Genomic DNA, 13,590 nt, shown 5'->3' with positions numbered 1-13,590 from the left:
TTTCAAATTAAAAATCCTATGACCAGTTGCTATATATTTCACTTGTCAAAATGAAAGAAAGATATTATTACATGTGTAAAATGCACACCCTGCCACATAGTAAGTGCTCTGTGAGGCTTTTCTGTTGTTATTATTATTACACAGGGCCGCGAACTGGGACTTGAAATCTCCCTTCCTGGGTGATAACTATCTTCCACCTGCATTCCACACAGGCCATCGACTGCCACTCCTCACCTGACCCATCCTCCTCTCTGTTCTTTCCCGCTTACATTTCAATTTTTCCAGCCCCAGGAAGCCAGGAAGGATCTCACATTCCATCTAAATTAATAAAGTATCTCTCCCAATTTTGCCGGTTTGTGTTAAATATCAACAGATTTCTATTAGGGGAACAGAAAAAACAAGAATATACTTAATCTACTCAAAATCTTCAGAAATGTAAGAATCCTGGAAAATACCAGGACCAAAAAAGATTTTGCCTGTTTCATGAGGAAATCTCCCTTGCTTTTACTAAATGTTAAAGCTCCTAACTGTATTAAAAAGGATTTAATATAATTGGAAAGTTCATTATTTCATGATTTGTATTATTTTTCAGTAGTTACCCTATTCTTTGATGTGACTGGCATTATTTCTTTAAAAACCAAATTGTTTCATTATTGCTAAATTTGAGATTGTTTACGAAAAGTGTAATTTGAAATTTTAAAATTCAGACTTTTATGAAGAGGAGGAAAGGGTTATGAAACCATTTAAACCATATTTGCCAAGACTTTTATGTCTGAATTTTTATTCAGAGCAATGTAAGGGGAAAAGTAATTCTTATGTTTCTGATTCATTTATGCTTGAATCATCAAATTGTTGTTTTTCTAAAAGCTATTTGATGTTCCACTACTAGCTTTTGAATCCTTTAAGACTTTTTAATCTCTTTTTTCCCCCTCCTTACAGACTTTCTGCTCTCTGTGGGTTTTATCAGTCACGTGTGTGCCTTGTATTTAACCCATACTTATCAAAATCGAACCATTTCATGAACAGGCTCACTCTTACCTCGGGATCCTTGCACAGGTGCTTTTCTCTGTATGCAACATTCTTTCATGGATAGCTACTGTATTTCCTTTGTCTAAAAGTCATCTTTTCAGCAAGGCTTACACTGACCTCCCTATTTAAAACTACAAAACTAAAATGTAATCTGTGGCAACACACACAAGTAAACATGTAAATTAGCACAAAAACAACTTAGCTAAGTGAAACTTAGAATCAAAAAATATTGGCGGGACCTTGAAGTTTTCTGGTCCAAATGTCTCATTTTACAGATGAAGCCTACAGAAGTTAAGTGGCTTCCCTCAGATCAGACAACCCATTAAATCCAGAAATCTAACAGGCGTCCCACACTCACCATGCCCCAGACTGAACTCTTGTTTTCCCCTGAATCCTGTTCCCAGTCTTGGTTGATGGTAACACCATCCTTCCAGTTACTCAGGCCAAAAATCTTGGAATCATTCTTATCACCCTTTCTTTTACACCCCCATATCTAATCTATCAACAAATCCTGTTTGCTCTGCCTTCAAAATAGATACAGAATCCACCCCCATCTACATCTACCACACTTGACCGTCATCTCACACCTAGATTACTGCAATAGTCTCCTAACTGGTCTCCTTGCTTCTACTCGTGCTCCCAACAGGCTATACTCAAGCAGTTAGCCAGACTGACCTCTTTAAAGCCATCAGTTCATGCTATTCTTGTGCTCTGTTCCAGATCCTGTAATAGCTCCCCATTTATGTAGTGCCTCCAGAACCCTCCACCATTTGGCCTCCCATATCTTCCACTCCTCTACCCCTTGCTTGCTGCCCTTTAAACATAGTGATCTCCTTGCTAGTCCTTGAACAATCCAGGCACATTCCCACCTTAGGGTCTTTCACTGGCTCTCTCCGCTGCCTGGAATGCTTTTCTTCTACATATGTTTAAGGTATCTTCTTTGTTCAAAGCACTTCTTTTCAATGAGTCCATATCAACCTTTTGGTTTTCTTTTCACTGTGGGTCCTTCCCTAACTTTGGACTTTGGCATGATTCTTATTCATACTTGAACCTTTCTTGTACCTCTCCTCAAACCAACTCTTGTATCATTTGAAGAGTTCTTTAAACCATAAACCAAAAACCACCCCTTTGAAGTGGTGGCAGTGGGTGCCGGGAGAGAATGGATACCTACTGTCTGGGTCAGTGGCATTGAAACAGTCGTCACCTCAGCTTGCTGTCGTTATATGTCCTTGTCTTGTCTCTGGTGACACATATCCCAGTAACACAGGCATATTTGTGAATATGAAAAGCGTTAATTTGTTAAGTGTAACTATGTAAAATAACCCACAATTTTTGTAACCTGTTTTGCTATTCCTTAATTTTTGATATACCCAGATCCTCAGCAGATGAAAACACTCCCATAGTTAGCTAGGTTCCACCCTCAGATGTTACTAGTCTGAAGATAAGCCTGATCTAAGGGCTAGAGCTGCACCATTAGTTGGTGGGGAAACCACTGCACTAAAGTGGTCCCCCATCCCACCTCCCTTTTTGCCATTTGGCTTATGGCCTGAGCAATGTTGTAAACATAATGAACTCACCGGCTCCTCTTTCACCCTACTTCTACCAAGAACTTTCATCTAAGGATGCCACTTGGGGAGAATGTTTTTAGGGGGTGATCTGTTGCTCTTGCTCCCCCTGGTTAAGACTCTGGTGCTTGAACCTCTCTCGACCTCTGGGAGGCCTTGTTTGGGAATCAGAAACCATTTCCATGGAGTGCTGAGGGGAAAGTCTGATTGCAGTAAATTGAGGATGAGGAATGATTGTGATCCCAGAGACTGTGGCTCTGAAGCATGTTCTTTGTTCTAAGAGCAAAATATGTTCTCTTTAGAAGGAGAAAAAATAATCAGAAAAAATTGTTAGCTTGGCTCTCTACATGGAAAATGTTCCTGTGTTATAACAATAAAAGATTTACTGCAGGCCTTTCTTAACATTCTCTCTATCATGCTCACTTCACCCTTTTCCTTTGCTTATCTATTACTGGAACACCCTCCCCATCCTCTCTGCTTACCTAATGTCTGTTGCCACCAAACATCCATTCCTCTGTTTCTGGGAATATTTCACCACATTTCCTTTGAGAAGCCTCCTCCCCTGTTTTTGGTGAGATTGACTCCACTCTGAGCTCTAGAGGTGGGCCCAGATCGGTTTAAAGCAATCACTATATCCCTTTGCCCAGGCCACCATAATTGGCTTAAGAATTGACACATACCCTAATCAGAGCCAACGAGGTGCTAGGATGCATTTACTAGGGATACTGGAAAAGAGACACTTCCTTGCTTTCTCTCAGGGCGTACTGGAAAAGATTCTATCTTCTCCGGGACAATGTGATGCAAAGCTGTGAGGTCTAGAACTGCTGTAGGCATTTTGCTGCCTGGAGGGAAACTAGCTAAAGAGTAAAGTCAACACTCTCTCAGTCTCTCTACCATAGACTTGGGTACTTTAGTACTAAATCATATCATTAGAGAATGGGCATAGTTATTTATAAATACTATAATGATGATACTACTAAATAATGTCAATAAAGCACATGGCTAAAGGCCACTAGATTTTTTTTTTTAATTTATTTTTTGGCTGCATTAGGTCTTCGTTGCTGTGTGTGGGCTTCTCTAGTTGCTGCAAGCAAGCGTTACTCTTCGTTGCGGTGCGCGGGCTTCTCATTGAGGTGGCTTCTCTTGTTTCGGACCATGGGCTCTAGGTGCACAAGCTTCAGTAGTTGTAGCTCGCGGGCTCTAGAGCGCAGGCTCAGTAGTTGTGGTGCACGGGCTTACTTGCTCCACGGCATGTGGGATCTTCCCGGACCAGGGCTCGAACCCATGTCCCCTGCATTGGCAAGCGGATTCTTAACCACTGTGCCACCAGGGAAGTCCCAGGCCACTAGATGTAAATCCTGGAAAAGCCACTTGCTAGGTGTATGACCTGAGGAAAATTCCCTAAATTCTCCATGTGTCTGTTTTCTCACCTGTGAAACAGGAATAATACAAGCATATTAGTTGCAGAGATTTTCACTTCCAGAAAATCAGTAGACAAAGCTAATGGTGAAAATCTACCACAAACACTGAAAAATACTGGATAAAATACAATAACAACAATAAAGAATAAAGTGGCTTTATTCTTTAGTGGGTTAAATGTTGATGTTAATGTACCTCTTTCAGTAACTGATAGATCCAATAGAAGAAAATAAATAAGGATATAGAGGTTTCAAACATACTTTAAGTGTTTTTGGTCTAATACATATTTGGAACCCTGTACCCAGTAATTAGACATATATATTTTCTTATACTTGCACTGTTAAAAGTTAATTTATCGGGGGCTTCCCTGGTGGCGCAGTGGTTGAGAATCTGCCTGCCAATGCAGGGGACACGGGTTCGAGCCCTGGTCCGGGAAGATCCCACATGCCGCGGAGCAACTAGGCCCGTGAGCCACAACTACTGAGCCTGCGCGTCTGGAGTCTGTGCTCCGCAGTAAGTAGAGGCCACGATAGTGAGAGGCCCGTGCACCGCGATGAAGAGTGGCCCCCGCTTGCTGCAACTAGAGAAAGCCCTCGCACAGAAACGAAGACCCAACACAAACAAAAATAAATTAAAAAAAAAAAGAGTTAATTTATCCAATACTAGCTCACAAAAAATTAAAAATCATTAGTAGATAAAATATCGCTATATTTGGAAATTTCAAAATATATTTCTTAATAATTTGTATATTAATTAATAAATAATAATGAAAATTGGAAAATCATTAGGTCTAAATTTCAGTAAAATTGCTCCATATCAAAACTTGTTAGATGCAACTAAAGCAATACTCATGGGGAAGTGTATAGGCCTAAATGAATGTTAGATAGTGATTTAATTAGAAGGTCTTTTCTTCTTTCCTTTTCATTACTTCTGCAAAGAATTTAGGATGTACCATAAAGATAAAGACTTTAAAAAACCCTTTTTGTTGAAATACAACACAGAGAAAAGTTCATAAACCATAAGCAAAAATATCTCTATATAGATTTTATGTGGAAAAAGATCAAATGTGAATAAAATTTATAATGTTAAGATTATAATCCACATCATTTTACATGCCAACAACAGTAAAAATAAACTATGTTTTCAACGTGTTATCACCATTGGCATTCTACTTCCTAAGAATAGATACAAACCTAGCAAGCAAAGATGAGATAGCATACAAACAGAAAATGTAATCTAGTAAATAAACAGAGGAAAAGACTTGTAAAAATAGTCATACCTGCTCTATACCCTACGAAAGACGAGCGAATTATTAGATATCACCTAGAGTTCTAGCAGAAAACAGGTAGGCAACAGAAGAGAGTTTAATGAAAGGAATATTTACAAAGTGTGGGCAAGGTTAAGGAAAAGCAATGGGGTATGATGAAATACTTGAGAATCTGTTACCACTTCAGGCATCCTGACTGGAGTAGTTGCCTTTGCTAGAAAAACACAGCTAATGCCAGCCTGTGGCTTGACATAGAGGGAGCCTGGAAAATAAATACACAGCCACACAATCTTCCTGTCCTCCCATATCCATTTGTACTTCTTATGGTGAAACTCAACCAGAAGCTAGAGGGCAAGAAAGCCTGTTAATGTGAGCCCAGTGAATGAGGTTGGCCTTCGGAGGCACAGAGCAGGAGAGAGTAAATTTGGAGGGAAATATCCAACACAAGCATTAGCAAGAAACGAAATACAGTTGCTATCCTCTTCAAAATAACACGTTCAATTGGCTTGATTCTTGTTTTCTTACAGTAAAACCAAAATACCTGGGAGGGCAGCTAGTTTATTTTCAAAAATTCCAGTGACAGTAGCTAATGAAGTTCTTAATTTTCCATGTTGTGTTAATTTGGGTCCTCTGAGAGGCAGATGTGAACACAGGATTAGACATGCAAGAGATTTACTGGGGGAGATTCCTGTGAAAAATAAAGGGGGAAAAAGCAGGTAGGTAAGGAAAGCCTCAGAGTGCAGTGCAGTTCTGATACCTGTGAAAGGAGGGGAGGAAGGAAGAAGGACTGGGTAAGAGGAGACTCAGACTAGACCTCAATTCTAACAAAGTTTTGGCCAGCCCAGTGAGGAGTCTTTGAGCCAAAGCCATCCATTATAGGGCCCCATGTCCTGAAGGAATAACCTGCCTTCCTACCCCTGCCATATTCAGTCACTCACTGGATCAGTCTGAAGGAAATGTGGCCTCATAGAATGTGGTGGTGGATCCACGGGCATGGCAGCTCTAGTTGTCAGTCAGCTCTGCTCCTTACAGCAGGAGATCTGAGAGGCTTATTCTTCATGGTCACCACACATGTCATTTATCTCTTTGTGAATTTTAATGGTAAGAGGGAAAAGAGTGGAAAGTGCTCATTGCAATTACTGCTATACAGGGAGGAGTCAAACACTAGGTAGACGGGATAATTTGAGGGGCATGCAAGACCCTCTATGCTCTTGATTTCTACCATCCTGAAAATCTCTCTCCCTTGGGTCAAGGCTTTGAAGACATATGTTATAGATCTTCATGGAAGGAAGATTGCTCTTTAGGGCATGCCTAGCCATATCGTCTTTTTGCTCAGAGCATAAACTCTAACCTCTGGCCTAACATGTGTCCCACTGCATGTGATTCTTAATTTACTTTGCTATCTTTCTCACCAGACTCTTAGAGGATAAGAATTATGTCTTATTTGATTTTATAACACTTCTGAACCTTGCACATTGTTGAGTTATAAAGAAGTGGTGTTTGAGTGAAACGACTGAATGTGTGAATTAATGAGGGTTGGTCACTTAAGAGATCCCGAAGAAATGGGGTTTAGAGCAGACAGACTTAGGTTAGGGCTACAATGGATCCATCGTTGTTGGGTAGTGGAAGCTGGTAAATGCCTGGGAAGTGTGCAGAAGGAGGAGAGCCTTCATTAATAATGTTAACTTCATAATATTCCTGTGGTTTGACTGTTGTTCAGTCAGCAACTAGTTGTCATGATGATACTTTACCCATTTTTCTCAACTTCCCCATTGCAATTATGTCTGTTAGAGGTCAAAATAACTTGTCAACTCAATAATTCTAGTAAAAATAAGGAAACAATAATACTGTTAGGTGTAACAGAAGAGCAAACAACAGAATAACTGACTTTCAGCACTCACTTGATTGCTTTGGCACTGTGGAGCCAAAGTTAGTGTAGAAGGATAGATTTGTTAAGGAAAAGATCTTGAGACAAACTTTCTTCACCAGAACTCTGAGGTTGGTCTGAGTTGGAGCTCCTGTTCTGTAAGCTCCAGAGGGACTTGTAAAGAGCTTCCATGCCGTTGGATTACTGCTTTAGTGGAAAAAGAGAAGCCTGTGGAATATAGCATAGATAGTACCATTTAGAGTGATAATACCTAGATGCACGTTGATATTCATCCAGGACATACCTACATGGTGTGAAGGCTGATGTTTGTTCTGATCTGTTGGTTTCAAAGTCATACCCAATGTTAAATATTTTGATTATCATTCTTGCCTGAATTCAAATTAGTTTCCTCATCTATAAAATGGAGGCAATGATGACAATGATGATAACAGTTGCATTACAAGGTAATGTAAATGAAAGCATATAATAAGCCATAAATAACTAGAAATATGAGCGGTTATTATTGCTTATAATAGTAATTACTGGAGTGCTCCTACTGACAATGTGCATTACCTCTGATGTGCTGAGAGGTAAGTACAACAATTATTGACTGAGTAATCATCTTCAAGATGACTTTCTTAAAGCTAAGGCCTTGGGTAGAATGTGAATTGAGAAAGATTTAAAGGCACCAGATTTCCACATAGCTGCCACTCTATTTGCAGTCTTTATGTGGAGGAGACAACTGTTCACATCTTGGTGTTTTCACATGTATTCAGCATCATTGATCATCAACAGTGCCAGCCTTGTTTAGAATTAAAGATAACAATACTTAAAATACTGACAAATGCATACAATGGCTTTTTGTTTGCATGAAGCCTTAGAATGCTACCTTGTACTAATAAAAATCATAATCTTTGGGTGGACATTATACTCATTTTATGAATCATGCCATAAAATGAAATGTATCTAAATTGTGCTACTTTCAGAAATATTTGGATTGCTAAATTTTTATTTACTTTTCTAAATGTGCAAACTCTGATTTCAAATACCATATATATTTTAAAATAAAGACAGTAAGGTAGGATAAAATCTCATAGTAGAGTTAATATAATTTCCAATTTGGTAATTCAACAAATATTTACTGAGCATCTATTATTTTTGAGGCAGTGCTAGACATTTTGGGATAAACTCAGACCCATAAATAAGATATCAATTATACTCTTAGTCTAGTTTTACTTTAAAGTACATGTGATGATTAATTTTGTCAACTTGGCTATTCCATGAAACCCAGATATTTGGTCAAACAATAGTCTAGATGTTGCTGTGAAGGTATTTTTTAGATGAGCTCACATTTAAATCAGTAGACTTTGAGCAAAACAGATTACTCTTCATAATGTGTGGGCCTCATCCAATCAGTTGAAGGCCTTAAGACCAAAAAGGTGACATCCCCCAAGGAAGGGAGAGTCAGCCTTCAGACTGCTCAGACTCAAGCTGCAACATCAACTCTTCCCTGGATCTCCAGTCTGTACCCCCATAATCACATGAGCCAATTTTTAAAAATCAGTCTCTCTCTCTTCTCAATATATCTATCAATATGTGTGTGTGTGTGTGTGTGTGTATATCTCCTATTGGTTCTGATTAATCAAATACAGTTCATGATCAAGACAAGTATCATAATATCGCTTATATGTGGAATCTAAAACAAAACGGTACAAATGAACTTATTTAAAAAACAGAAGTAGAGTCACGGATGTAGAAAACAAACTTATGGTTACCAGGGGATGGGGGGGAGGGATAAATTGGGAGATTGGGACTGACTATATATAAGATAGATAACTAATAAGAACCTGCTGTATAGCAGAGAACTCTACTCAATACTCTGTTATGGGGACTTCCCTGGTGGTGCAGTTGTTAAGAATCTACCTGCCAATGCAGGGGACACGGGTTCGAGCCCTGCTCTGGGAAGATCCCATATGCTGCGGGACTAAGCAGCAACTAAGCCCGTGTGCCACCACTACTGAGCCTGCGCTCTAGAGCCCACGAGCCACAACTACTGAGCCCGTGTACCACAACTACTGAAGCCCATGCACCCAAAGCCCATGCTCCACAAAAAGAGAAGCCACCACAAGAAGAAGCCCGCGCACTGCAACAAAGGGTAGCCCTTGCTCGCCGCAACTAGAGAAAGCCCGTGCGCAGCAACGAAGACCCAACGCAGCCAAAAATAAAATAAATAAATAAGTATTTAAGAAAAAAAACAGACTAAAAAAAATACTCTGTTATGGCCTATATTGGAAAAGAATCTAACAAAGAGTGTATACATGCATATGTATAACTGATTCACTTTGCTGTACACCTGAAACTAACACAACATTGTAAATTTAAAAATTTTTTTAAAAATACAGTTCATGATCAAACTGTACGTTTATTTCTCAATGTGTGACAATCTCATTTAGATTACAAATTCCTTAAGGAGAGGGTTGTTTAAATTTATATTACCTTACTTAGAATAATTAATATAAAGCTGAACAGTAAACGTTGTTAGTTAATGTATGAAAAGTAAGTGAAAGAATAATCCTAATAAGCATAAACAATGTATTCTTTGATCCGTCACATAAAAACTATGGAATTTAAAAAATGATTACAGTTAGTTTCACTTGTATAAATGTTATTACAGTTTAAGAATTTTAAACCAGGTTTAGCATAAGCTGTTTCACTCTAACCCTGATATTTTTTCCCTCAATTTAGTTTGAATTGGTTTCATGTCACTTGAAACCAAAATAGTCCTAAATTTTATACCTACCTCCCATAAGGCTAGAACAGCATATAGTAAAGCAGAGATAAAATAGGTCCACTAAAATAAAGAAAAAATGAATATGAGTTATGCAATGAAAAGGGAGGAAGAATGGTCTTACTAGAAATCCTAGGCTAAGGATAATTGCTATAATTTGGAACAAAATTTATCTCTGACTTTCTGAGCAGCCAGGGCAAAAAGAAATCTCAATAAATTACCTTATTCTCATTGTCAAATAAAGAAAGCCTATTCCTTCATCAAGAAAGATAGATTTTTGCTTGAGCCAAACTACTGGAATAAGAGAAAGCTGTTAGGGATTTTCACGTAAGGGGCACTGAAATAGAAGAAAATGAATGTATGATTAGTTATTGAATCTCTATTATAGGCAGAACGTCAATTTGTCCATTAAAGATCAGCCTCTCTTTATAGGTATCAGTGTAATTCATTCATAAACTAATACCTTTTTATTATACTGAGTATAATGTTCCAATAATAATGTTATTTTGACTTGTCTCTCATTTAAACTTTCATGTCGTGATCCTATGACTAATAACTCAAGATGGCCCAATTCATAGTTAGACTGAATAGGGATGTTACAAATCAAAAGGAGATCAAATTAACTCCCCTGATTTGTAATATCCCTAATACATGGCTATCTCCTCATAGGGCTAACCCTGTCGGGGCCATGTATAATTCTGATATAAGGTGTATGATAACATTTCCTTTGAAAAACCTTCCTTATTTTCATAATGTCATGAAATTTAGAGAGGTCTCCCAGTCTAACTTACTAAATAGTGCAGCAATCCCCTCTACAGCTCTAAACTATTGAATAATTTGCAGTTGGGCAGTGAGAGGAAATGAGCATGAATCACCAGGAGCCACATAAACTCATTCAAACAAAATATATCAGGTTAACCTTATTGATATGATTAACAAACTAGCAGAGCAGTCTAGATACAAATATTGTGATTTGGACAAAGTAAGAATGTGTTTGGTCTATCAAAAATATTATACTAGTTAATTCATCCGATTCATCCATAGAATCACAGAAAGTTAGAGGTAAAATGACTTTAGATGTCATCTTATTCTATAGATATGTCGGCTAAGAAGCCTGAAACCCAAATAGGTAAAATTATTTTCCTGATATTACACAGCATGTCAAAGCAATAGTCAGGAACCTGGGCTGTTCACCAGTGCTCTTCCCCATAGATAAGGTTAACAGCACCAGCTTTTACTTAATACTACCTTCAACTGAAGGTGGGTCATAAGTGGTAACTCCTAGGGCAACTAACTTGTTCATTCCAGGGAGAGTTGTTTGGCATATAGACATGGGTCTAAGGTTGGGGTTGTGTCTGAGCCCCTCTGGTGTGTTGGTGTGCAGGTCCTCAGGGACTCTGGGAAAGATCTTATGCTCAGTGAAGGGATCTGTGCCAAGAGTCAGTTTGATAACACTGCCTCAGTCTGTAGAGGAGACTGAGAGGGGAGTAGAGACTATAAGCACGCCATGGCTGTGACTTGGATTCTTCCTTCTGGTGACTTTTAGGAATTTGTGTCTGTGTTCTAAGGGCACAGAGGAAAAGAAAGCAAAAATTGAAAAAGCTTTTTTTCTTTACTCCAAACTTTCCCTCACCTCCAATAACAAATTAGTGGGGTTTTGTCATCTTTACTGCCACCACTGTAGTTTGGGCCACCATCATCTCTCACTTGTAGTGGTCTGGTCCTCCTTCTTGCACAGTGTCCATAAAGCAGGATGAGAAATCATAGACGTGAACCAGATCTTACAAAAAGAAGAATGAACTAAGCCCAACGTTAGCAGAAGGAAGGAAATAAAGATCAGAGCAGAAATAAATGGAATAGAGACCAGAAAAACAATAGAAAAGATCAAGAAAACTAAGAGCTGGTCTTTTGGAAAAAATAAACAAAATTAACAAACCATTAGCTAAACTAAAAGAAAAAAAAAGAGAGAAGACTCAAATAAATAAAATCAGAAATGAAGGAGGAGACATTACAACTGATACTACAGAAATAACTACTATGAACTGTTATATACTAACAAATTGGATAACATAGAAGAAATGAATAAATTCCTAGAAACATACAACTTACTAAGATTGAATCATGAAGAAATAGAAAATCTGAACAGACCAATAAAGAGTAAAGTAATTGAATCAGTCACCAAAATCTTCCAAGAACAACAACAACAAAAAAGCCCAGGGTCATATGTTTTCCCTAGTGAATTCTACCAGACATTTAAGGAAGAATTAATGTCAATCCTTCTCAAACTCTACAAAAAAACTAAAGAGGAGGGAACATTCCCGAACTCATTTTGAGAGGCCAGAATTACCCTGATATGAAAGCCAAGTAAAGACACTATAAGAAAAGAAAACTATAGGCCAATATCCCTGATGAATATAGACACAAAAATTCTCAACAAAATATTAGAAAACTGAATTCAAGAGCACATTAAAAAGATCATACACCATGATCGAGTGGGATTTATCCCTGGAATGCAAGGATGGTTCAACATATGTAAATCAATGAGTGTGATACACCACATTCATTCATAGAATGAAAGATAAAAATAATATGATCATATCAATAGACACAGAAAAAGCACTTGACAAAATTCAACATCTTTCATGATAAAAACTCTCAACAAATTGGGTATAGAAGGAATGTATCTCAACATAGTAAAGACCATGTATGACGAGCCCACAGCTAACATCATACATAATGGTGAAAGGTTGAAAGCTTTTTCTCTAAGATCAGGAACAAAACAAAGATGCACACTCTCACCACTCCTATTCAACATAGTGCAGGAAGTCCTAGCCAGAACAATTAGGCAAGAAAAAGAAGTAAAAGACATCCAAATTAGAAAGGAAGAAGAAAATTGTCTCTGTTAGCAGATGACATGATCTCATATAGAGAAAGTCCTAAAGACCACCAAAAAACTGTTAGAACTAATGAACAAATTCAATAAAGTTGCAGGGTACAAAATCAACATACAGAAATCCACTGTGTTTCTATACAATAACAACAAAACATCTGAAAAGGAAATAAAACAATCCCATTCACAATAGCAACAAAAACAATAAAATACCAAAGAATAAATTTAATGAAAGAGGTGAAAGATCTGTACACTGAAAACTATAAGACTTGGTTTAAAAAAATTGAAGAAGAAACAATTAAATGGAAAGATAGCCCCTGTTCATGGATGGGAAGAATTAATATTGTTAAAATGTCCATATTACCCAAAGCAATCTACAGATTCAATAAAATCCCTATCAAAATTCCAGTGACGTTTTTCATAGAAATAGGAAAAACAATCTTAAAATTTGTCTGGAACCACAAAAGACCCTGAATAGCCAAAGCAATCCTGAGAAAGAAGAACAAAGGTGAAACCGTCACAATTCCTAATTTCAACCTATAGTAATCAAACAGTATGGTACTGGCATAAATGTAGATATATAGACCAAGGGAACAGGATTGAGAGCCCAGAAGTAAACACTTACTTATATGTTTAACTAATATTTGACAAGGTAGCCAAGAATACTCAATGGGGAAAGGATAGTCTCTTCAACAAATGGTGTTAGGAAAACTGGATAATCACAAGCAGGAAAATAAAATTGGACCCCTATCTTACACCACTCTT

The sequence above is a fragment of the Eubalaena glacialis genome, chromosome 6, assembly GCF_028564815.1.
Source record: "Eubalaena glacialis isolate mEubGla1 chromosome 6, mEubGla1.1.hap2.+ XY, whole genome shotgun sequence".
NCBI classification, from domain to species: domain Eukaryota; kingdom Metazoa; phylum Chordata; class Mammalia; order Artiodactyla; family Balaenidae; genus Eubalaena; species Eubalaena glacialis.
The sequence above is the reverse complement of the archived record's forward strand: the minus strand, read 5'-3'. Positions refer to the sequence as shown.